The sequence below is a fragment of the Octopus bimaculoides genome, unplaced genomic scaffold (assembly GCF_046866305.1).
Source record: "Octopus bimaculoides isolate indiv1 unplaced genomic scaffold, ASM4686630v1 contig39, whole genome shotgun sequence".
Taxonomy (NCBI): Eukaryota; Metazoa; Mollusca; class Cephalopoda; order Octopoda; family Octopodidae; genus Octopus; species Octopus bimaculoides.
The window spans coordinates 165,365-185,983 of NW_028315289.1; the positions used below are offsets into that span (position 1 = coordinate 165,365).

At 36.0% G+C, this 20,619-nt stretch overlaps 21 non-coding genes across 21 annotated transcripts; 10 read left to right on the plus strand and 11 right to left on the minus strand.

The window, feature by feature from the left end:
* Positions 1 to 905: 905 nt before the first annotated feature.
* On the minus strand, positions 906 to 1,024 carry LOC149129523 (5S ribosomal RNA). Its single transcript, XR_016239449.1, has one exon. It is a non-coding gene; the product is annotated as a 5S ribosomal RNA (ribosomal RNA).
* Positions 1,025 to 1,718: 694 nt separating this feature from the next.
* Positions 1,719 to 1,837, plus strand: LOC149129524 (5S ribosomal RNA). The gene has a single exon (XR_016239482.1). It is a non-coding gene; the product is annotated as a 5S ribosomal RNA (ribosomal RNA).
* A 954-nt stretch (positions 1,838 to 2,791) lies between these two features.
* Positions 2,792 to 2,910, minus strand: LOC149129525 (5S ribosomal RNA). Its single transcript, XR_016240001.1, has one exon. It is a non-coding gene; the product is annotated as a 5S ribosomal RNA (ribosomal RNA).
* Positions 2,911 to 3,604: 694 nt separating this feature from the next.
* LOC149129526 (5S ribosomal RNA) lies at positions 3,605 to 3,723 on the plus strand. Its single transcript, XR_016239389.1, has one exon. It is a non-coding gene; the product is annotated as a 5S ribosomal RNA (ribosomal RNA).
* A 960-nt stretch (positions 3,724 to 4,683) lies between these two features.
* LOC149129527 (5S ribosomal RNA) lies at positions 4,684 to 4,802 on the minus strand. The gene has a single exon (XR_016239426.1). It is a non-coding gene; the product is annotated as a 5S ribosomal RNA (ribosomal RNA).
* A 694-nt stretch (positions 4,803 to 5,496) lies between these two features.
* On the plus strand, positions 5,497 to 5,615 carry LOC149129528 (5S ribosomal RNA). Its single transcript, XR_016239483.1, has one exon. It is a non-coding gene; the product is annotated as a 5S ribosomal RNA (ribosomal RNA).
* A 960-nt stretch (positions 5,616 to 6,575) lies between these two features.
* Positions 6,576 to 6,694, minus strand: LOC149129529 (5S ribosomal RNA). Its single transcript, XR_016239427.1, has one exon. It is a non-coding gene; the product is annotated as a 5S ribosomal RNA (ribosomal RNA).
* A 694-nt stretch (positions 6,695 to 7,388) lies between these two features.
* LOC149129530 (5S ribosomal RNA) lies at positions 7,389 to 7,507 on the plus strand. The gene has a single exon (XR_016239484.1). It is a non-coding gene; the product is annotated as a 5S ribosomal RNA (ribosomal RNA).
* Positions 7,508 to 8,477: 970 nt separating this feature from the next.
* LOC149129531 (5S ribosomal RNA) lies at positions 8,478 to 8,596 on the minus strand. Its single transcript, XR_016240002.1, has one exon. It is a non-coding gene; the product is annotated as a 5S ribosomal RNA (ribosomal RNA).
* A 694-nt stretch (positions 8,597 to 9,290) lies between these two features.
* On the plus strand, positions 9,291 to 9,409 carry LOC149129532 (5S ribosomal RNA). Its single transcript, XR_016239391.1, has one exon. It is a non-coding gene; the product is annotated as a 5S ribosomal RNA (ribosomal RNA).
* A 962-nt stretch (positions 9,410 to 10,371) lies between these two features.
* Positions 10,372 to 10,490, minus strand: LOC149129533 (5S ribosomal RNA). Its single transcript, XR_016240003.1, has one exon. It is a non-coding gene; the product is annotated as a 5S ribosomal RNA (ribosomal RNA).
* Positions 10,491 to 11,184: 694 nt separating this feature from the next.
* On the plus strand, positions 11,185 to 11,303 carry LOC149129534 (5S ribosomal RNA). The gene has a single exon (XR_016239392.1). It is a non-coding gene; the product is annotated as a 5S ribosomal RNA (ribosomal RNA).
* A 980-nt stretch (positions 11,304 to 12,283) lies between these two features.
* Positions 12,284 to 12,402, minus strand: LOC149129535 (5S ribosomal RNA). The gene has a single exon (XR_016240004.1). It is a non-coding gene; the product is annotated as a 5S ribosomal RNA (ribosomal RNA).
* Positions 12,403 to 13,096: 694 nt separating this feature from the next.
* Positions 13,097 to 13,215, plus strand: LOC149129536 (5S ribosomal RNA). Its single transcript, XR_016239393.1, has one exon. It is a non-coding gene; the product is annotated as a 5S ribosomal RNA (ribosomal RNA).
* A 950-nt stretch (positions 13,216 to 14,165) lies between these two features.
* Positions 14,166 to 14,284, minus strand: LOC149129537 (5S ribosomal RNA). The gene has a single exon (XR_016239433.1). It is a non-coding gene; the product is annotated as a 5S ribosomal RNA (ribosomal RNA).
* Positions 14,285 to 14,978: 694 nt separating this feature from the next.
* Positions 14,979 to 15,097, plus strand: LOC149129538 (5S ribosomal RNA). The gene has a single exon (XR_016239379.1). It is a non-coding gene; the product is annotated as a 5S ribosomal RNA (ribosomal RNA).
* Positions 15,098 to 16,047: 950 nt separating this feature from the next.
* LOC149129539 (5S ribosomal RNA) lies at positions 16,048 to 16,166 on the minus strand. Its single transcript, XR_016239996.1, has one exon. It is a non-coding gene; the product is annotated as a 5S ribosomal RNA (ribosomal RNA).
* A 694-nt stretch (positions 16,167 to 16,860) lies between these two features.
* Positions 16,861 to 16,979, plus strand: LOC149129540 (5S ribosomal RNA). Its single transcript, XR_016239390.1, has one exon. It is a non-coding gene; the product is annotated as a 5S ribosomal RNA (ribosomal RNA).
* A 976-nt stretch (positions 16,980 to 17,955) lies between these two features.
* On the minus strand, positions 17,956 to 18,074 carry LOC149129541 (5S ribosomal RNA). Its single transcript, XR_016239517.1, has one exon. It is a non-coding gene; the product is annotated as a 5S ribosomal RNA (ribosomal RNA).
* Positions 18,075 to 18,768: 694 nt separating this feature from the next.
* LOC149129542 (5S ribosomal RNA) lies at positions 18,769 to 18,887 on the plus strand. Its single transcript, XR_016239401.1, has one exon. It is a non-coding gene; the product is annotated as a 5S ribosomal RNA (ribosomal RNA).
* Positions 18,888 to 19,887: 1,000 nt separating this feature from the next.
* Positions 19,888 to 20,006, minus strand: LOC149129543 (5S ribosomal RNA). The gene has a single exon (XR_016239662.1). It is a non-coding gene; the product is annotated as a 5S ribosomal RNA (ribosomal RNA).
* Between the last annotated feature and the right edge of the window lie 613 nt (positions 20,007 to 20,619).

A 20,619-nucleotide genomic window follows, 5' to 3' on the forward strand; every position in this document is an offset into this window, starting at 1 on the left:
AATGTAATATGATAAAAGAAAGTGGATTCGATTTACTTTCAATATGAAATACAGAAAGCATACGCAGATTAACCAAAATTCAGCGGGTGGGAACCTCTTGTAAGACTACTACTTATCCATGAAACTTGTTGACAGTGATGATCGTGCAGCTGAAAAGTTTTCCCGTGAAGATATTGAAAATAGCTTTCATGTCATGTTCACTGTTGAACAACCATCAACCTGAGAGAACAGGAACAAATAGTGTAAAGCATTCTCTCCCATAATTCAAACGATTTGCATATTCTGTGACTCTATAAAGGGAGATAATAGTTGCGTTAGTTTCTAAAAAAATTCATATGCTTGTTCTGGGAACTGGCAGTGAACTATCTCTTTCAACCTCTGGCATTCGATATGTTTGTAGGGACTGGACCACTAAGCACGAACTTTTAGTCATTGTTTGCAGCTCGCCTTACCGAGGTGCCAGATGATGCCCGTTGGGATGCTTAACTTTTCCAACCACATGGTTCCGGGTTCAGTCCCACTGCTTGGCACCTTGGGCAAGTGTCTTCTACTATAGTCTCGGGACGACCAAAGCCTTATGAGTGGTTTTGGTAGACGGAAACTGAAAGAAGCCCGTCGTATACATGTGTATACATGTGTATATATATATATATATATATATATATATATATATATATATATATATATGTATGTATGTGCGTGTATATGTTTGTGTCTGTTCCCCAACATCGCATGACAACCGATGGTGGTGTGTATACGTCCCTGTAACTTAGCGGTTCGGCAAAAAGTGGACGATATAATAAGTGCCAGGCTTACAAAGAATAAGTCCTGATGAAAATAAATTGAATCCGCTGTTTTAATGCTTGTTAAAATTTACAGCTTGTGTAAATTAAAAAGAAAAAGAATGCTTACAGCACCTAGGGTTCCCAAGCGGTCACCTATCTAAGTACTAACTAGGCTCGATGTTGCTTAACTTCGGTGATCGGACGAGAACCGGTGCTTTCAACGTGATATGGCCGTAAACATCTATACAGTAAATTTTAATCTATTTATTCTATAAACTTATACTAAATCATTTTCATTTTTTAGAATGTATTTTTCTTTCTTTCACTTTGTATATAACTTGGCAATCCTTCGCTAAAAAGACATTATCTTTCATCTTCACAGTGCCATCTTAGCGATCTTTCTATAAAAAACAAATTATCGTTCACCTTCACAGTGCTGAACAGTTAAACGCTGGCAACAACACTTACTAATCATTCACATCATATACTACTACCTATACATTGCACACTTTAACGACTTATGAACTTTCCCTATTTTCCTTCTCACTCTTACGGTCATTTAAGTTTTTATTTGCTTGGCACCCGTTATACACGTTCATCTTTACCAGAAAACAATTCACATTTTGTGCGCCAGTGCTTTCGAAACAATGTTATTATATGCCGGTGTAATGACGTTATACGACCGTTATATCCATTGGGTCGGATATAAAATAGCACCAATTTATTTACAGATTATACCCAGCATTGATACTGATCGCGCAAATGAGAAATAATGAATATATGTGCGGCCGTATTTTTCGCTTTTAAGTTGCAAAAAAATAAATGTTAAAGCCTCAATTTCTATATAAATTGAAAGAAATCAAATGTTCTGAAAAATAAAATTGCTTTAGTATGATATTATAGAATAAATACATTAAAATTTACTTCTCTGATGTTTACGGCCATATCACGTTGAAAACACCGGTTCTCGTCCGATCACCGAAGTCAAGCAACATCGAGCCTAGTTAGTACTTAGATAGGTGACCGCTTGGGAACCCTAGGTGCTGTAAGCATTTTTTTTGCTTCTTTTAAAACTTTTTTAAAAATTAATTTAAACAAATTGAATTTTGACAATGTAATATGAAAAAAGAAAGTGGATTCGATTTACTTTCAATATGAAATACAGAAAGCATACGCAGATTAACCAAAATTCAGCGGGTGGGAACCTCTTGTAAGACTACTACTTATCCATGAAACTTGTTGACAGTGATGATCGTGCAGCTGAAAAGTTTTCCCGTGAAGATATTGAAAATAGCTTTCATGTCATGTTCACTGTTGAACAACCATCAACCTGAGAGAACAGGAACAAATAGTGTAAAGCATTCTCTCCCATAATTCAAACGATTTGCATATTCTGTGACTCTATAAAGGGAGATAATAGTTGCGTTAGTTTCTAAAAAAATTCATATGCTTGTTCTGGGAACTGGCAGTGAACTATCTCTTTCAACCTCTGGCATTCGATATGTTTGTAGGGACTGGACCACTAAGCACGAACTTTTAGTCATTGTTTGCAGCTCGCCTTACCGAGGTGCCAGATGATGCCCGTTGGGATGCTTAACTTTTCCAACCACATGGTTCCGGGTTCAGTCCCACTGCGTGGCACCTTGGGCAAGTGTCTTCTACTATAGTCTCGGGACGACCAAAGCCTTATGAGTGGTTTTGGTAGACGGAAACTGAAAGAAGCCCGTCGTATACATGTGTATACATGTGTATATATATATATATATATATATATATATATATATATATGTATGTATGTGCGTGTATATGTTTGTGTCTGTTCCCCAACATCGCATGACAACCGATGGTGGTGTGTATACGTCCCTGTAACTTAGCGGTTCGGCAAAAAGTGGACGATATAATAAGTGCCAGGCTTACAAAGAATAAGTCCTGATGAAAATAAATTGAATCCGCTGTTTTAATGCTTGTTAAAATTTACAGCTTGTGTAAATTAAAAAGAAAAAGAATGCTTACAGCACCTAGGGTTCCCAAGCGGTCACCCATCTAAGTACTAACTAGGCTCGATGTTGTTTAACTTCGGTGATCGGACGAGAACCGGTGCTTTCAACGTGATATGGCCGTAAACATCTATACAGTAAATTTTAATCTATTTATTCTATAAACTTATACTAAATCATTTTCATTTTTTAGAATGTATTTTTCTTTCTTTCACTTTGTATATAACTTGGCAATCCTTCGGTAAAAAGACATTATCTTTCATCTTCACAGTGCCATCTTAGCGATCTTTCTATAAAAAACAAATTATCGTTCACCTTCACAGTGCTGAACAGTTAAACGCTGGCAACAACACTTACTAATCATTCACATCATATACTACTACCTATACATTGCACACTTTAACGACTTATGAACTTTCCCTATTTTCCTTCTCACTCTTACGGTCATTTAAGTTTTTATTTGCTTGGCACCCGTTATACACGTTCATCTTTACCAGAAAACAATTCACATTTTGTGCGCCAGTGCTTTCGAAACAATGTTATTATATGCCGGTGTAATGACGTTATACGACCGTTATATCCATTGGGTCGGATATAAAATAGCACCAATTTATTTACAGATTATACCCAGCATTGATACTGATCGCGCAAATGAGAAATAATGAATATATGTGCGGCCGTATTTTTCGCTTTTAAGTTGCAAAAAAATAAATGTTAAAGCCTCAATTTCTATATAAATTGAAAGAAATCAAATGTTCTGAAAAATAAAATTGCTTTAGTATGATATTATAGAATAAATACATTAAAATTTACTTCTCTGATGTTTACGGCCATATCACGGTGAAAACACCGGTTCTCGTCCGATCACCGAAGTTAAGCAACTTCGAGCCTAGTTAGTACTTAGATGGGTGACCGCTTGGGAACCCTAGGTGCTGTAAGCATTTTTTTTGCTTCTTTTAAAACTTTTTTAAAAATTAATTTAAACAAATTGAATTTTGACAATGTAATATGATAAAAGAAAGTGGATTCGATTTACTTTCAATATGAAATACAGAAAGCATACGCAGATTAACCAAAATTCAGCGGGTGGGAACCTCTTGTAAGACTACTACTTATCCATGAAACTTGTTGACAGTGATGATCGTGCAGCTGAAAAGTTTTCCCGTGAAGATATTGAAAATAGCTTTCATGTCATGTTCACTGTTGAACAACCATCAACCTGAGAGAACAGGAACAAATAGTGTAAAGCATTCTCTCCCATAATTCAAACGATTTGCATATTCTGTGACTCTATAAAGGGAGATAATAGTTGCGTTAGTTTCTAAAAAAATTCATATGCTTGTTCTGGGAACTGGCAGTGAACTATCTCTTTCAACCTCTGGCATTCGATATGTTTGTAGGGACTGGACCACTAAGCACGAACTTTTAGTCATTGTTTGCAGCTCGCCTTACCGAGGTGCCAGATGATGCCCGTTGGGATGCTTAACTTTTCCAACCACATGGTTCCGGGTTCAGTCCCACTGCGTGGCACCTTGGGCAAGTGTCTTCTACTATAGTCTCGGGACGACCAAAGCCTTATGAGTGGTTTTGGTAGACGGAAACTGAAAGAAGCCCGTCGTATACATGTGTATACATGTGTATATATATATATATATATATATATATATATATATATATATATATGTATGTATGTGCGTGTATATGTTTGTGTCTGTTCCCCAACATCGCATGACAACCGATGGTGGTGTGTATACGTCCCTGTAACTTAGCGGTTCGGCAAAAAGTGGACGATATAATAAGTGCCAGGCTTACAAAGAATAAGTCCTGATGAAAATAAATTGAATCCGCTGTTTTAATGCTTGTTAAAATTTACAGCTTGTGTAAATTAAAAAGAAAAAGAATGCTTACAGCACCTAGGGTTCCCAAGCGGTCACCCATCTAAGTATTAACTAGGCTCGATGTTGCTTAACTTCGGTGATCGGACGAGAACCGGTGCTTTCAACGTGATATGGCCGTAAACATCTATACAGTAAATTTTAATCTATTTATTCTATAAACTTATACTAAATCATTTTCATTTTTTAGAATGTATTTTTCTTTCTTTCACTTTGTATATAACTTGGCAATCCTTCGGTAAAAAGACATTATCTTTCATCTTCACAGTGCCATCTTAGCGATCTTTCTATAAAAAACAAATTATCGTTCACCTTCACAGTGCTGAACAGTTAAACGCTGGCAACAACACTTACTAATCATTCACATCATATACTACTACCTATACATTGCACACTTTAACGACTTATGAACTTTCCCTATTTTCCTTCTCACTCTTACGGTCATTTAAGTTTTTATTTGCTTGGCACCCGTTATACACGTTCATCTTTACCAGAAAACAATTCACATTTTGTGCGCCAGTGCTTTCGAAACAATGTTATTATATGCCGGTGTAATGACGTTATACGACCGTTATATCCATTGGGTCGGATATAAAATAGCACCAATTTATTTACAGATTATACCCAGCATTGATACTGATCGCGCAAATGAGAAATAATGAATATATGTGCGGCCGTATTTTTCGCTTTTAAGTTGCAAAAAAATAAATGTTAAAGCCTCAATTTCTATATAAATTGAAAGAAATCAAATGTTCTGAAAAATAAAATTGCTTTAGTATGATATTATAGAATAAATACATTAAAATTTACTTCTCTGATGTTTACGGCCATATCACGTTGAAAACACCGGTTCTCGTCCGATCACCGAAGTCAAGCAACATCGAGCCTAGTTAGTACTTAGATAGGTGACCGCTTGGGAACCCTAGGTGCTGTAAGCATTTTTTTTGCTTCTTTTAAAACTTTTTTAAAAATTAATTTAAACAAATTGAATTTTGACAATGTAATATGAAAAAAGAAAGTGGATTCGATTTACTTTCAATATGAAATACAGAAAGCATACGCAGATTAACCAAAATTCAGCGGGTGGGAACCTCTTGTAAGACTACTACTTATCCATGAAACTTGTTGACAGTGATGATCGTGCAGCTGAAAAGTTTTCCCGTGAAGATATTGAAAATAGCTTTCATGTCATGTTCACTGTTGAACAACCATCAACCTGAGAGAACAGGAACAAATAGTGTAAAGCATTCTCTCCCATAATTCAAACGATTTGCATATTCTGTGACTCTATAAAGGGAGATAATAGTTGCGTTAGTTTCTAAAAAAATTCATATGCTTGTTCTGGGAACTGGCAGTGAACTATCTCTTTCAACCTCTGGCATTCGATATGTTTGTAGGGACTGGACCACTAAGCACGAACTTTTAGTCATTGTTTGCAGCTCGCCTTACCGAGGTGCCAGATGATGCCCGTTGGGATGCTTAACTTTTCCAACCACATGGTTCCGGGTTCAGTCCCACTGCGTGGCACCTTGGGCAAGTGTCTTCTACTATAGTCTCGGGACGACCAAAGCCTTATGAGTGGTTTTGGTAGACGGAAACTGAAAGAAGCCCGTCGTATACATGTGTATACATGTGTATATATATATATATATATATATATATATATATATATATATATATGTATGTATGTGCGTGTATATGTTTGTGTCTGTTCCCCAACATCGCATGACAACCGATGGTGGTGTGTATACGTCCCTGTAACTTAGCGGTTCGGCAAAAAGTGGACGATATAATAAGTGCCAGGCTTACAAAGAATAAGTCCTGATGAAAATAAATTGAATCCGCTGTTTTAATGCTTGTTAAAATTTACAGCTTGTGTAAATTAAAAAGAAAAAGAATGCTTACAGCACCTAGGGTTCCCAAGCGGTCACCCATCTAAGTATTAACTAGGCTCGATGTTGCTTAACTTCGGTGATCGGACGAGAACCGGTGCTTTCAACGTGATATGGCCGTAAACATCTATACAGTAAATTTTAATCTATTTATTCTATAAACTTATACTAAATCATTTTCATTTTTTAGAATGTATTTTTCTTTCTTTCACTTTGTATATAACTTGGCAATCCTTCGGTAAAAAGACATTATCTTTCATCTTCACAGTGCCATCTTAGCGATCTTTCTATAAAAAACAAATTATCGTTCACCTTCACAGTGCTGAACAGTTAAACGCTGGCAACAACACTTACTAATCATTCACATCATATACTACTACCTATACATTGCACACTTTAACGACTTATGAACTTTCCCTATTTTCCTTCTCACTCTTACGGTCATTTAAGTTTTTATTTGCTTGGCACCCGTTATACACGTTCATCTTTACCAGAAAACAATTCACATTTTGTGCGCCAGTGCTTTCGAAACAATGTTATTATATGCCGGTGTAATGACGTTATACGACCGTTATATCCATTGGGTCGGATATAAAATAGCACCAATTTATTTACAGATTATACCCAGCATTGATACTGATCGCGCAAATGAGAAATAATGAATATATGTGCGGCCGTATTTTTCGCTTTTAAGTTGCAAAAAAATAAATGTTAAAGCCTCAATTTCTATATAAATTGAAAGAAATCAAATGTTCTGAAAAATAAAATTGCTTTAGTATGATATTATAGAATAAATACATTAAAATTTACTTCTCTGATGTTTACGGCCATATCACGTTGAAAACACCGGTTCTCGTCCGATCACCGAAGTCAAGCAACATCGAGCCTAGTTAGTACTTAGATAGGTGACCGCTTGGGAACCCTAGGTGCTGTAAGCATTTTTTTTGCTTCTTTTAAAACTTTTTTAAAAATTAATTTAAACAAATTGAATTTTGACAATGTAATATGAAAAAAGAAAGTGGATTCGATTTACTTTCAATATGAAATACAGAAAGCATACGCAGATTAACCAAAATTCAGCGGGTGGGAACCTCTTGTAAGACTACTACTTATCCATGAAACTTGTTGACAGTGATGATCGTGCAGCTGAAAAGTTTTCCCGTGAAGATATTGAAAATAGCTTTCATGTCATGTTCACTGTTGAACAACCATCAACCTGAGAGAACAGGAACAAATAGTGTAAAGCATTCTCTCCCATAATTCAAACGATTTGCATATTCTGTGACTCTATAAAGGGAGATAATAGTTGCGTTAGTTTCTAAAAAAATTCATATGCTTGTTCTGGGAACTGGCAGTGAACTATCTCTTTCAACCTCTGGCATTCGATATGTTTGTAGGGACTGGACCACTAAGCACGAACTTTTAGTCATTGTTTGCAGCTCGCCTTACCGAGGTGCCAGATGATGCCCGTTGGGATGCTTAACTTTTCCAACCACATGGTTCCGGGTTCAGTCCCACTGCGTGGCACCTTGGGCAAGTGTCTTCTACTATAGTCTCGGGACGACCAAAGCCTTATGAGTGGTTTTGGTAGACGGAAACTGAAAGAAGCCCGTCGTATACATGTGTATACATGTGTATATATATATATATATATATATATATATATATATATATATATATATATATATATGTATGTATGTGCGTGTATATGTTTGTGTCTGTTCCCCAACATCGCATGACAACCGATGGTGGTGTGTATACGTCCCTGTAACTTAGCGGTTCGGCAAAAAGTGGACGATATAATAAGTGCCAGGCTTACAAAGAATAAGTCCTGATGAAAATAAATTGAATCCGCTGTTTTAATGCTTGTTAAAATTTACAGCTTGTGTAAATTAAAAAGAAAAAGAATGCTTACAGCACCTAGGGTTCCCAAGCGGTCACCCATCTAAGTACTAACTAGGCTCGATGTTGTTTAACTTCGGTGATCGGACGAGAACCGGTGCTTTCAACGTGATATGGCCGTAAACATCTATACAGTAAATTTTAATCTATTTATTCTATAAACTTATACTAAATCATTTTCATTTTTTAGAATGTATTTTTCTTTCTTTCACTTTGTATATAACTTGGCAATCCTTCGGTAAAAAGACATTATCTTTCATCTTCACAGTGCCATCTTAGCGATCTTTCTATAAAAAACAAATTATCGTTCACCTTCACAGTGCTGAACAGTTAAACGCTGGCAACAACACTTACTAATCATTCACATCATATACTACTACCTATACATTGCACACTTTAACGACTTATGAACTTTCCCTATTTTCCTTCTCACTCTTACGGTCATTTAAGTTTTTATTTGCTTGGCACCCGTTATACACGTTCATCTTTACCAGAAAACAATTCACATTTTGTGCGCCAGTGCTTTCGAAACAATGTTATTATATGCCGGTGTAATGACGTTATACGACCGTTATATCCATTGGGTCGGATATAAAATAGCACCAATTTATTTACAGATTATACCCAGCATTGATACTGATCGCGCAAATGAGAAATAATGAATATATGTGCGGCCGTATTTTTCGCTTTTAAGTTGCAAAAAAATAAATGTTAAAGCCTCAATTTCTATATAAATTGAAAGAAATCAAATGTTCTGAAAAATAAAATTGCTTTAGTATGATATTATAGAATAAATACATTAAAATTTACTTCTCTGATGTTTACGGCCATATCACGGTGAAAACACCGGTTCTCGTCCGATCACCGAAGTTAAGCAACTTCGAGCCTAGTTAGTACTTAGATGGGTGACCGCTTGGGAACCCTAGGTGCTGTAAGCATTTTTTTTGCTTCTTTTAAAACTTTTTTAAAAATTAATTTAAACAAATTGAATTTTGACAATGTAATATGATAAAAGAAAGTGGATTCGATTTACTTTCAATATGAAATACAGAAAGCATACGCAGATTAACCAAAATTCAGCGGGTGGGAACCTCTTGTAAGACTACTACTTATCCATGAAACTTGTTGACAGTGATGATCGTGCAGCTGAAAAGTTTTCCCGTGAAGATATTGAAAATAGCTTTCATGTCATGTTCACTGTTGAACAACCATCAACCTGAGAGAACAGGAACAAATAGTGTAAAGCATTCTCTCCCATAATTCAAACGATTTGCATATTCTGTGACTCTATAAAGGGAGATAATAGTTGCGTTAGTTTCTAAAAAAATTCATATGCTTGTTCTGGGAACTGGCAGTGAACTATCTCTTTCAACCTCTGGCATTCGATATGTTTGTAGGGACTGGACCACTAAGCACGAACTTTTAGTCATTGTTTGCAGCTCGCCTTACCGAGGTGCCAGATGATGCCCGTTGGGATGCTTAACTTTTCCAACCACATGGTTCCGGGTTCAGTCCCACTGCGTGGCACCTTGGGCAAGTGTCTTCTACTATAGTCTCGGGACGACCAAAGCCTTATGAGTGGTTTTGGTAGACGGAAACTGAAAGAAGCCCGTCGTATACATGTGTATACATGTGTATATATATATATATATATATATATATATATATATATATATATATATGTATGTATGTGCGTGTATATGTTTGTGTCTGTTCCCCAACATCGCATGACAACCGATGGTGGTGTGTATACGTCCCTGTAACTTAGCGGTTCGGCAAAAAGTGGACGATATAATAAGTGCCAGGCTTACAAAGAATAAGTCCTGATGAAAATAAATTGAATCCGCTGTTTTAATGCTTGTTAAAATTTACAGCTTGTGTAAATTAAAAAGAAAAAGAATGCTTACAGCACCTAGGGTTCCCAAGCGGTCACCCATCTAAGTACTAACTAGGCTCGATGTTGTTTAACTTCGGTGATCGGACGAGAACCGGTGCTTTCAACGTGATATGGCCGTAAACATCTATACAGTAAATTTTAATCTATTTATTCTATAAACTTATACTAAATCATTTTCATTTTTTAGAATGTATTTTTCTTTCTTTCACTTTGTATATAACTTGGCAATCCTTCGGTAAAAAGACATTATCTTTCATCTTCACAGTGCCATCTTAGCGATCTTTCTATAAAAAACAAATTATCGTTCACCTTCACAGTGCTGAACAGTTAAACGCTGGCAACAACACTTACTAATCATTCACATCATATACTACTACCTATACATTGCACACTTTAACGACTTATGAACTTTCCCTATTTTCCTTCTCACTCTTACGGTCATTTAAGTTTTTATTTGCTTGGCACCCGTTATACACGTTCATCTTTACCAGAAAACAATTCACATTTTGTGCGCCAGTGCTTTCGAAACAATGTTATTATATGCCGGTGTAATGACGTTATACGACCGTTATATCCATTGGGTCGGATATAAAATAGCACCAATTTATTTACAGATTATACCCAGCATTGATACTGATCGCGCAAATGAGAAATAATGAATATATGTGCGGCCGTATTTTTCGCTTTTAAGTTGCAAAAAAATAAATGTTAAAGCCTCAATTTCTATATAAATTGAAAGAAATCAAATGTTCTGAAAAATAAAATTGCTTTAGTATGATATTATAGAATAAATACATTAAAATTTACTTCTCTGATGTTTACGGCCATATCACGGTGAAAACACCGGTTCTCGTCCGATCACCGAAGTTAAGCAACTTCGAGCCTAGTTAGTACTTAGATGGGTGACCGCTTGGGAACCCTAGGTGCTGTAAGCATTTTTTTTGCTTCTTTTAAAACTTTTTTAAAAATTAATTTAAACAAATTGAATTTTGACAATGTAATATGATAAAAGAAAGTGGATTCGATTTACTTTCAATATGAAATACAGAAAGCATACGCAGATTAACCAAAATTCAGCGGGTGGGAACCTCTTGTAAGACTACTACTTATCCATGAAACTTGTTGACAGTGATGATCGTGCAGCTGAAAAGTTTTCCCGTGAAGATATTGAAAATAGCTTTCATGTCATGTTCACTGTTGAACAACCATCAACCTGAGAGAACAGGAACAAATAGTGTAAAGCATTCTCTCCCATAATTCAAACGATTTGCATATTCTGTGACTCTATAAAGGGAGATAATAGTTGCGTTAGTTTCTAAAAAAATTCATATGCTTGTTCTGGGAACTGGCAGTGAACTATCTCTTTCAACCTCTGGCATTCGATATGTTTGTAGGGACTGGACCACTAAGCACGAACTTTTAGTCATTGTTTGCAGCTCGCCTTACCGAGGTGCCAGATGATGCCCGTTGGGATGCTTAACTTTTCCAACCACATGGTTCCGGGTTCAGTCCCACTGCGTGGCACCTTGGGCAAGTGTCTTCTACTATAGTCTCGGGACGACCAAAGCCTTATGAGTGGTTTTGGTAGACGGAAACTGAAAGAAGCCCGTCGTATACATGTGTATACATGTGTATATATATATATATATATATATATATATATATATATATATATATATATATATATATATATATATGTATGTATGTGCGTGTATATGTTTGTGTCTGTTCCCCAACATCGCATGACAACCGATGGTGGTGTGTATACGTCCCTGTAACTTAGCGGTTCGGCAAAAAGTGGACGATATAATAAGTGCCAGGCTTACAAAGAATAAGTCCTGATGAAAATAAATTGAATCCGCTGTTTTAATGCTTGTTAAAATTTACAGCTTGTGTAAATTAAAAAGAAAAAGAATGCTTACAGCACCTAGGGTTCCCAAGCGGTCACCCATCTAAGTACTAACTAGGCTCGATGTTGTTTAACTTCGGTGATCGGACGAGAACCGGTGCTTTCAACGTGATATGGCCGTAAACATCTATACAGTAAATTTTAATCTATTTATTCTATAAACTTATACTAAATCATTTTCATTTTTTAGAATGTATTTTTCTTTCTTTCACTTTGTATATAACTTGGCAATCCTTCGGTAAAAAGACATTATCTTTCATCTTCACAGTGCCATCTTAGCGATCTTTCTATAAAAAACAAATTATCGTTCACCTTCACAGTGCTGAACAGTTAAACGCTGGCAACAACACTTACTAATCATTCACATCATATACTACTACCTATACATTGCACACTTTAACGACTTATGAACTTTCCCTATTTTCCTTCTCACTCTTACGGTCATTTAAGTTTTTATTTGCTTGGCACCCGTTATACACGTTCATCTTTACCAGAAAACAATTCACATTTTGTGCGCCAGTGCTTTCGAAACAATGTTATTATATGCCGGTGTAATGACGTTATACGACCGTTATATCCATTGGGTCGGATATAAAATAGCACCAATTTATTTACAGATTATACCCAGCATTGATACTGATCGCGCAAATGAGAAATAATGAATATATGTGCGGCCGTATTTTTCGCTTTTAAGTTGCAAAAAAATAAATGTTAAAGCCTCAATTTCTATATAAATTGAAAGAAATCAAATGTTCTGAAAAATAAAATTGCTTTAGTATGATATTATAGAATAAATACATTAAAATTTACTTCTCTGATGTTTACGGCCATATCACGGTGAAAACACCGGTTCTCGTCCGATCACCGAAGTTAAGCAACTTCGAGCCTAGTTAGTACTTAGATGGGTGACCGCTTGGGAACCCTAGGTGCTGTAAGCATTTTTTTTGCTTCTTTTAAAACTTTTTTAAAAATTAATTTAAACAAATTGAATTTTGACAATGTAATATGATAAAAGAAAGTGGATTCGATTTACTTTCAATATGAAATACAGAAAGCATACGCAGATTAACCAAAATTCAGCGGGTGGGAACCTCTTGTAAGACTACTACTTATCCATGAAACTTGTTGACAGTGATGATCGTGCAGCTGAAAAGTTTTCCCGTGAAGATATTGAAAATAGCTTTCATGTCATGTTCACTGTTGAACAACCATCAACCTGAGAGAACAGGAACAAATAGTGTAAAGCATTCTCTCCCATAATTCAAACGATTTGCATATTCTGTGACTCTATAAAGGGAGATAATAGTTGCGTTAGTTTCTAAAAAAATTCATATGCTTGTTCTGGGAACTGGCAGTGAACTATCTCTTTCAACCTCTGGCATTCGATATGTTTGTAGGGACTGGACCACTAAGCACGAACTTTTAGTCATTGTTTGCAGCTCGCCTTACCGAGGTGCCAGATGATGCCCGTTGGGATGCTTAACTTTTCCAACCACATGGTTCCGGGTTCAGTCCCACTGCGTGGCACCTTGGGCAAGTGTCTTCTACTATAGTCTCGGGACGACCAAAGCCTTATGAGTGGTTTTGGTAGACGGAAACTGAAAGAAGCCCGTCGTATACATGTGTATACATGTGTATATATATATATATATATATATATATATATATATGTATGTATGTGCGTGTATATGTTTGTGTCTGTTCCCCAACATCGCATGACAACCGATGGTGGTGTGTATACGTCCCTGTAACTTAGCGGTTCGGCAAAAAGTGGACGATATAATAAGTGCCAGGCTTACAAAGAATAAGTCCTGATGAAAATAAATTGAATCCGCTGTTTTAATGCTTGTTAAAATTTACAGCTTGTGTAAATTAAAAAGAAAAAGAATGCTTACAGCACCTAGGGTTCCCAAGCGGTCACCCATCTAAGTACTAACTAGGCTCGATGTTGCTTAACTTCGGTGATCGGACGAGAACCGGTGCTTTCAACGTGATATGGTCGTAAACATCTATACAGTAAATTTTAATCTATTTATTCTATAAACTTATACTAAATCATTTTCATTTTTTAGAATGTATTTTTCTTTCTTTCACTTTGTATATAACTTGGCAATCCTTCGGTAAAAAGACATTATCTTTCATCTTCACAGTGCCATCTTAGCGATCTTTCTATAAAAAACAAATTATCGTTCACCTTCACAGTGCTGAACAGTTAAACGCTGGCAACAACACTTACTAATCATTCACATCATATACTACTACCTATACATTGCACATTTTAACGACTTATGAACTTTCCCTATTTTCCTTCTCACTCTTACGGTCATTTAAGTTTTTATTTGCTTGGCACCCGTTATACACGTTCATCTTTACCAGAAAACAATTCACATTTTGTGCGCCAGTGCTTTCGAAACAATGTTATTATATGCCGGTGTAATGACGTTATACGACCGTTATATCCATTGGGTCGGATATAAAATAGCACCAATTTATTTACAGATTATACCCAGCATTGATACTGATCGCGCAAATGAGAAATAATGAATATATGTGCGGCCGTATTTTTCGCTTTTAAGTTGCAAAAAAATAAATGTTAAAGCCTCAATTTCTATATAAATTGAAAGAAATCAAATGTTCTGAAAAATAAAATTGCTTTAGTATGATATTATAGAATAAATACATTAAAATTTACTTCTCTGATGTTTACGGCCATATCACGTTGAAAACACCGGTTCTCGTCCGATCACCGAAGTTAAGCAACATCGAGCCTAGTTAGTACTTAGATGGGTGACCGCTTGGGAACCCTAGGTGCTGTAAGCATTTTTTTTGCTTCTTTTAAAACTTTTTTAAAAATTAATTTAAACAAATTGAATTTTGACAATGTAATATGATAAAAGAAAGTGGATTCGATTTACTTTCAATATGAAATACAGACAGCATACGCAGATTAACCAAAATTCAGCGGGTGGGAACCTCTTGTAAGACTACTACTTATCCATGAAACTTGTTGACAGTGATGATCGTGCAGCTGAAAAGTTTTCCCGTGAAGATATTGAAAATAGCTTTCATGTCATGTTCACTGTTGAACAACCATCAACCTGAGAGAACAGGAACAAATAGTGTAAAGCATTCTCTCCCATAATTCAAACGATTTGCATATTCTGTGACTCTATAAAGGGAGATAATAGTTGCGTTAGTTTCTAAAAAAATTCATATGCTTGTTCTGGGAACTGGCAGTGAACTATCTCTTTCAACCTCTGGCATTCGATATGTTTGTAGGGACTGGACCACTAAGCACGAACTTTTAGTCATTGTTTGCAGCTCGCCTTACCGAGGTGCCAGATGATGCCCGTTGGGATGCTTAACTTTTCCAACCACATGGTTCCGGGTTCAGTCCCACTGCGTGGCACCTTGGGCAAGTGTCTTCTACTATAGTCTCGGGACGACCAAAGCCTTATGAGTGGTTTTGGTAGACGGAAACTGAAAGAAGCCCGTCGTATACATGTGTATACATGTGTATATATATATATATATATATATATATATATATATGTATGTATGTGCGTGTATATGTTTGTGTCTGTTCCCCAACATCGCATGACAACCGATGGTGGTGTGTATACGTCCCTGTAACTTAGCGGTTCGGCAAAAAGTGGACGATATAATAAGTGCCAGGCTTACAAAGAATAAGTCCTGATGAAAATAAATTGAATCCGCTGTTTTAATGCTTGTTAAAATTTACAGCTTGTGTAAATTAAAAAGAAAAAGAATGCTTACAGCACCTAGGGTTCCCAAACGGTCACCCATCTAAGTACTAACTAGGCTCGATGTTGCTTAACTTCGGTGATCGGACGAGAACCGGTGCTTTCAACGTGATATGGCCGTAAACATCTATACAGTAAATTTTAATCTATTTATTCTATAAACTTATACTAAATCATTTTCACTTTTTAGAATGTATTTTTCTTTCTTTCACTTTGTATATAACTTGGCAATCCTTCGGTAAAAAGACATTATCTTTCATCTTCACAGTGCCATCTTAGCGATCTTTCTATAAAAAACAAATTATCGTTCACCTTCACAGTGCTGAACAGTTAAACGCTGGCAACAACACTTACTAATCATTCACATCATATACTACTACCTATACATTGCACACTTTAACGACTTATGAACTTTCCCTATTTTCCTTCTCACTCTTACGGTCATTTAAGTTTTTATTTGCTTGGCACCCGTTATACACGTTCATCTTTACCAGAAAACAATTCACATTTTGTGCGCCAGTGCTTTCGAAACAATGTTATTATATGCCGGTGTAATGACGTTATACGACCGTTATATCCATTGGGTCGGATATAAAATAGCACCAATTTATTTACAGATTATACCCAGCATTGATACTGATCGCGCAAATGAGAAATAATGAATATATGTGCGGCCGTATTTTTCGCTTTTAAGTTGCAAAAAAATAAATGTTAAAGCCTCAATTTCTATATAAATTGAAAGAAATCAAATGTTCTGAAAAATAAAATTGCTTTAGTATGATATTATAGAATAAATACATTAAAATTTACTTCTCTTATGTTTACGGCCATATCACGTTGAAAACACCGGTTCTCGTCCGATCACCGAAGTTAAGCAACATCGAGCCTAGTTAGTACTTAGATGGGTGACCGCTTGGGAACCCTAGGTGCTGTAAGCATTTTTTTTGCTTCTTTTAAATTTTTTTTAAAAATTAATTTAAACAAATTGAATTTTGACAATGTAATATGATAAAAGAAAGTGGATTCGATTTACTTTCAATATGAAATACAGAAAGCATACGCAGATTAACCAAAATTCAGCGGGTGGGAACCTCTTGTAAGACTACTACTTATCCATGAAACTTGTTGACAGTGATGATCGTGCAGCTGAAAAGTTTTCCCGTGAAGATATTGAAAATAGCTTTCATGTCATGTTCACTGTTGAACAACCATCAACCTGAGAGAACAGGAACGAATAGTGTAAAGCATTCTCTCCCATAATTCAAACGATTTGCATATTCTGTGACTCTATAAAGGGAGATAATAGTTGCGTTAGTTTCTAAAAAGATTCATATGCTTGTTCTGGGAACTGGCAGTGAACTATCTCTTTCAACCTCTGGCATTCGATATGTTTGTAGGGACTGGACCACTAAGCACGAACTTTCAGTCATTGTTTGCAGCTCGCCTTACCGAGGTGCCAGATGATGCCCGTTGGGATGCTTAACTTTTCCAACCACATGGTTCCGAGTTCAGTCCCACTGCGTGGCACCTTGGGCAAGTGTCTTCTACTATAGTCTCGGGACGACCAAAGCCTTATGAGTGGTTTTGGTAGACGGAAACTGAAAGAAGCCCGTCGTATACATGTGTATACATGTGTATATATATATATATATATATATATATATATATATATATATATATATATATATATATATATGTATGTATGTGCGTGTATATGTTTGTGTCTGTTCCCCAACATCGCATGACAACCGATGGTGGTGTGTATACGTCCCTGTAACTTAGCGGTTCGGCAAAAAGTGGACGATATAATAAGTGCCAGGCTTACAAAGAATAAGTCCTGACGAAAATAAATTGAATATGCTGTTTTAATGCTTGTTAAAATTTACAGCTTGTGTAAATTAAAAAGAAAAAGAATGCTTACAGCACCTAGGGTTCCCAAGCGGTCACCCATCTAAGTTCTAACTAGGCTCGATGTTGCTTAACTTCGGTGATCGGACGAGAACCGGTGCTTTCAACGTGATATGGCCATAAACATCTATACAGTAAATTTTAATCTATTTATTCTATAAACTTATACTAAATCATTTTCATTTTTTAGAATGTATTTTTCTTTCTTTCACTTTGTATATAACTTGGCAATCCTTCGGTAAAAAGACATTATCTTTCATCTTCACAGTGCCATCTTAGCGATCTTTCTATAAAAAACAAATTATCGTTCACCTTCACAGTGCTGAACAGTTAAACGCTGGCAACAACACTTACTAATCATTCACATCATATACTACTACCTATACATTGCACACTTTAACGACTTATGAACTTTCCCTATTTTCCTTCTCACTCTTACGGTCATTTAAGTTTTTATTTGCTTGGCACCCGTTATACACGTTCATCTTCACCAGAAAACAATTCACATTTTGTGCGCCAGTGCTTTCGAAACAATGTTATTATATGCCGGTGTAATGACGTTATACGACCGTTATATCCATTGGGTCGGATATAAAATAGCACCAATTTATTTACAAATTATACCCAGCATTGATACTGATCGCGCAAATGAGAAATAATGAATATATGTGCGGCCGTATTTTTCGCTTTTAAGTTGCAAAAAAATAAATGTTAAAGCCTCAATTTCTATATAAATTGAAAGAAATCAAATGTTCTGAAAAATAAAATTGCTTTAGTATGATATTATAGAATAAATACATTAAAATTTACTTATCTGATGTTTACGGCCATATCACGTTGAAAACACCGGTTCTCGTCCGATCACCGAAGTTAAGCAACATCGAGCCTAGTTAGTACTTAGATGGGTGACCGCTTGGGAACCCTAGGTGCTGTAAGCATTTTTTTTGCTTCTTTTAAAACTTTTTTAAAAATTAATTTAAACAAATTGAATTTTGACAATGTAATATGATAAAAGAAAGTGGATTCGATTTACTTTCAATATGAAATGCAGACAGCATACGCAGATTAACCAAAATTCAGCGGGTGGGAACCTCTTGTAAGACTACTACTTATCCATGAAACTTGTTGACAGTGATGATCGTGCAGCTGAAAAGTTTTCCCGTGAAGATATTGAAAATAGCTTTCATGTCATGTTCACTGTTGAACAACCATCAACCTGAGAGAACAGGAACAAATAGTGTAAAGCATTCTCTCCCATAATTCAAACGATTTGCATATTCTGTGACTCTATAAAGGGAGATAATAGTTGCGTTAGTTTCTAAAAAAATTCATATGCTTGTTCTGGGAACTGGCAGTGAACTATCTCTTTCAACCTCTGGCATTCGATATGTTTGTAGGGACTGGACCACTAAGCACGAACTTTTAGTCATTGTTTGCAGCTCGCCTTACCGAGGTGCCAGATGATGCCCGTTGGGATGCTTAACTTTTCCAACCACATGGTTCCGGGTTCAGTCCCACTGCGTGGCACCTTGGGCAAGTGTCTTCTACTATAGTCTCGGGACGACCAAAGCCTTATGAGTGGTTTTGGTAGACGGAAACTGAAAGAAGCCCGTCGTATACATGTGTATACATGTGTATATATATATATATATATATATATATATATATATATATATATATATATATATATATATTTATATATATATATATATATATATATGTATGTATGTGCGTGTATATGTTTGTGTCTGTTCCCCAACATCGCATGACAACCGATGGTGGTGTGTATACGTCCCTGTAACTTAGCGGTTCGGCAAAAAGTGGACGATATAATAAGTGCCAGGCTTACAAAGAATAAGTCCTGATGAAAATAAATTGAATCCGCTGTTTTAATGCTTGTTAAAATTTACAGCTTGTGTAAATTAAAAAGAAAAAGAATGCTTACAGCACCTAGGGTTCCCAAGCGGTCACCCATCTAAGTACTAACTAGGCTCGATGTTGCTTAACTTCGGTGATCGGATGAGAACCGGTGCTTTCAACGTGATATGGCCGTAAACGTCTATACAGCAAATTTTAATCTATTTATTCTATAAACTTATACTAAATCATTTTCATTTTTTAGAAAGTATTTTTCTTTCTTTCACTTTGTATATAACTTGGCAATCCTTCGGTAAAAAGACATTATCTTTCATCTTCACAGTGCCATCTTAGCGATCTTTCTATAAAAAACAAATTATCGTTCACCTTCACAGTGCTGAACAGTTAAACGCTGGCAACAACACTTACTAATCATTCACATCATATACTACTACCTATACATTGCACACTTTAACGACTTATGAACTTTCCCTATTTTCCTTCTCACTCTTACGGTCATTTAAGTTTTTATTTGCTTGGCACTCGTTATACACGTTCATCTTTACCAGAAAACAATTCACATTTTGTGCGCCAGTGCTTTCGAAACAATGTTATTATATGCCGGTGTAATGACGTTATACGACCGTTATATCCATTGGGTCGGATATAAAATAGCACCAATTTATTTACAGATTATACCCAGCATTGATACTGATCGCGCAAATGAGAAATAATGAATATATGTGCGGCCGTATTTTTCGCTTTTAAGTTGCAAAAAAATAAATGTTAAAGCCTCAATTTCTATATAAATTG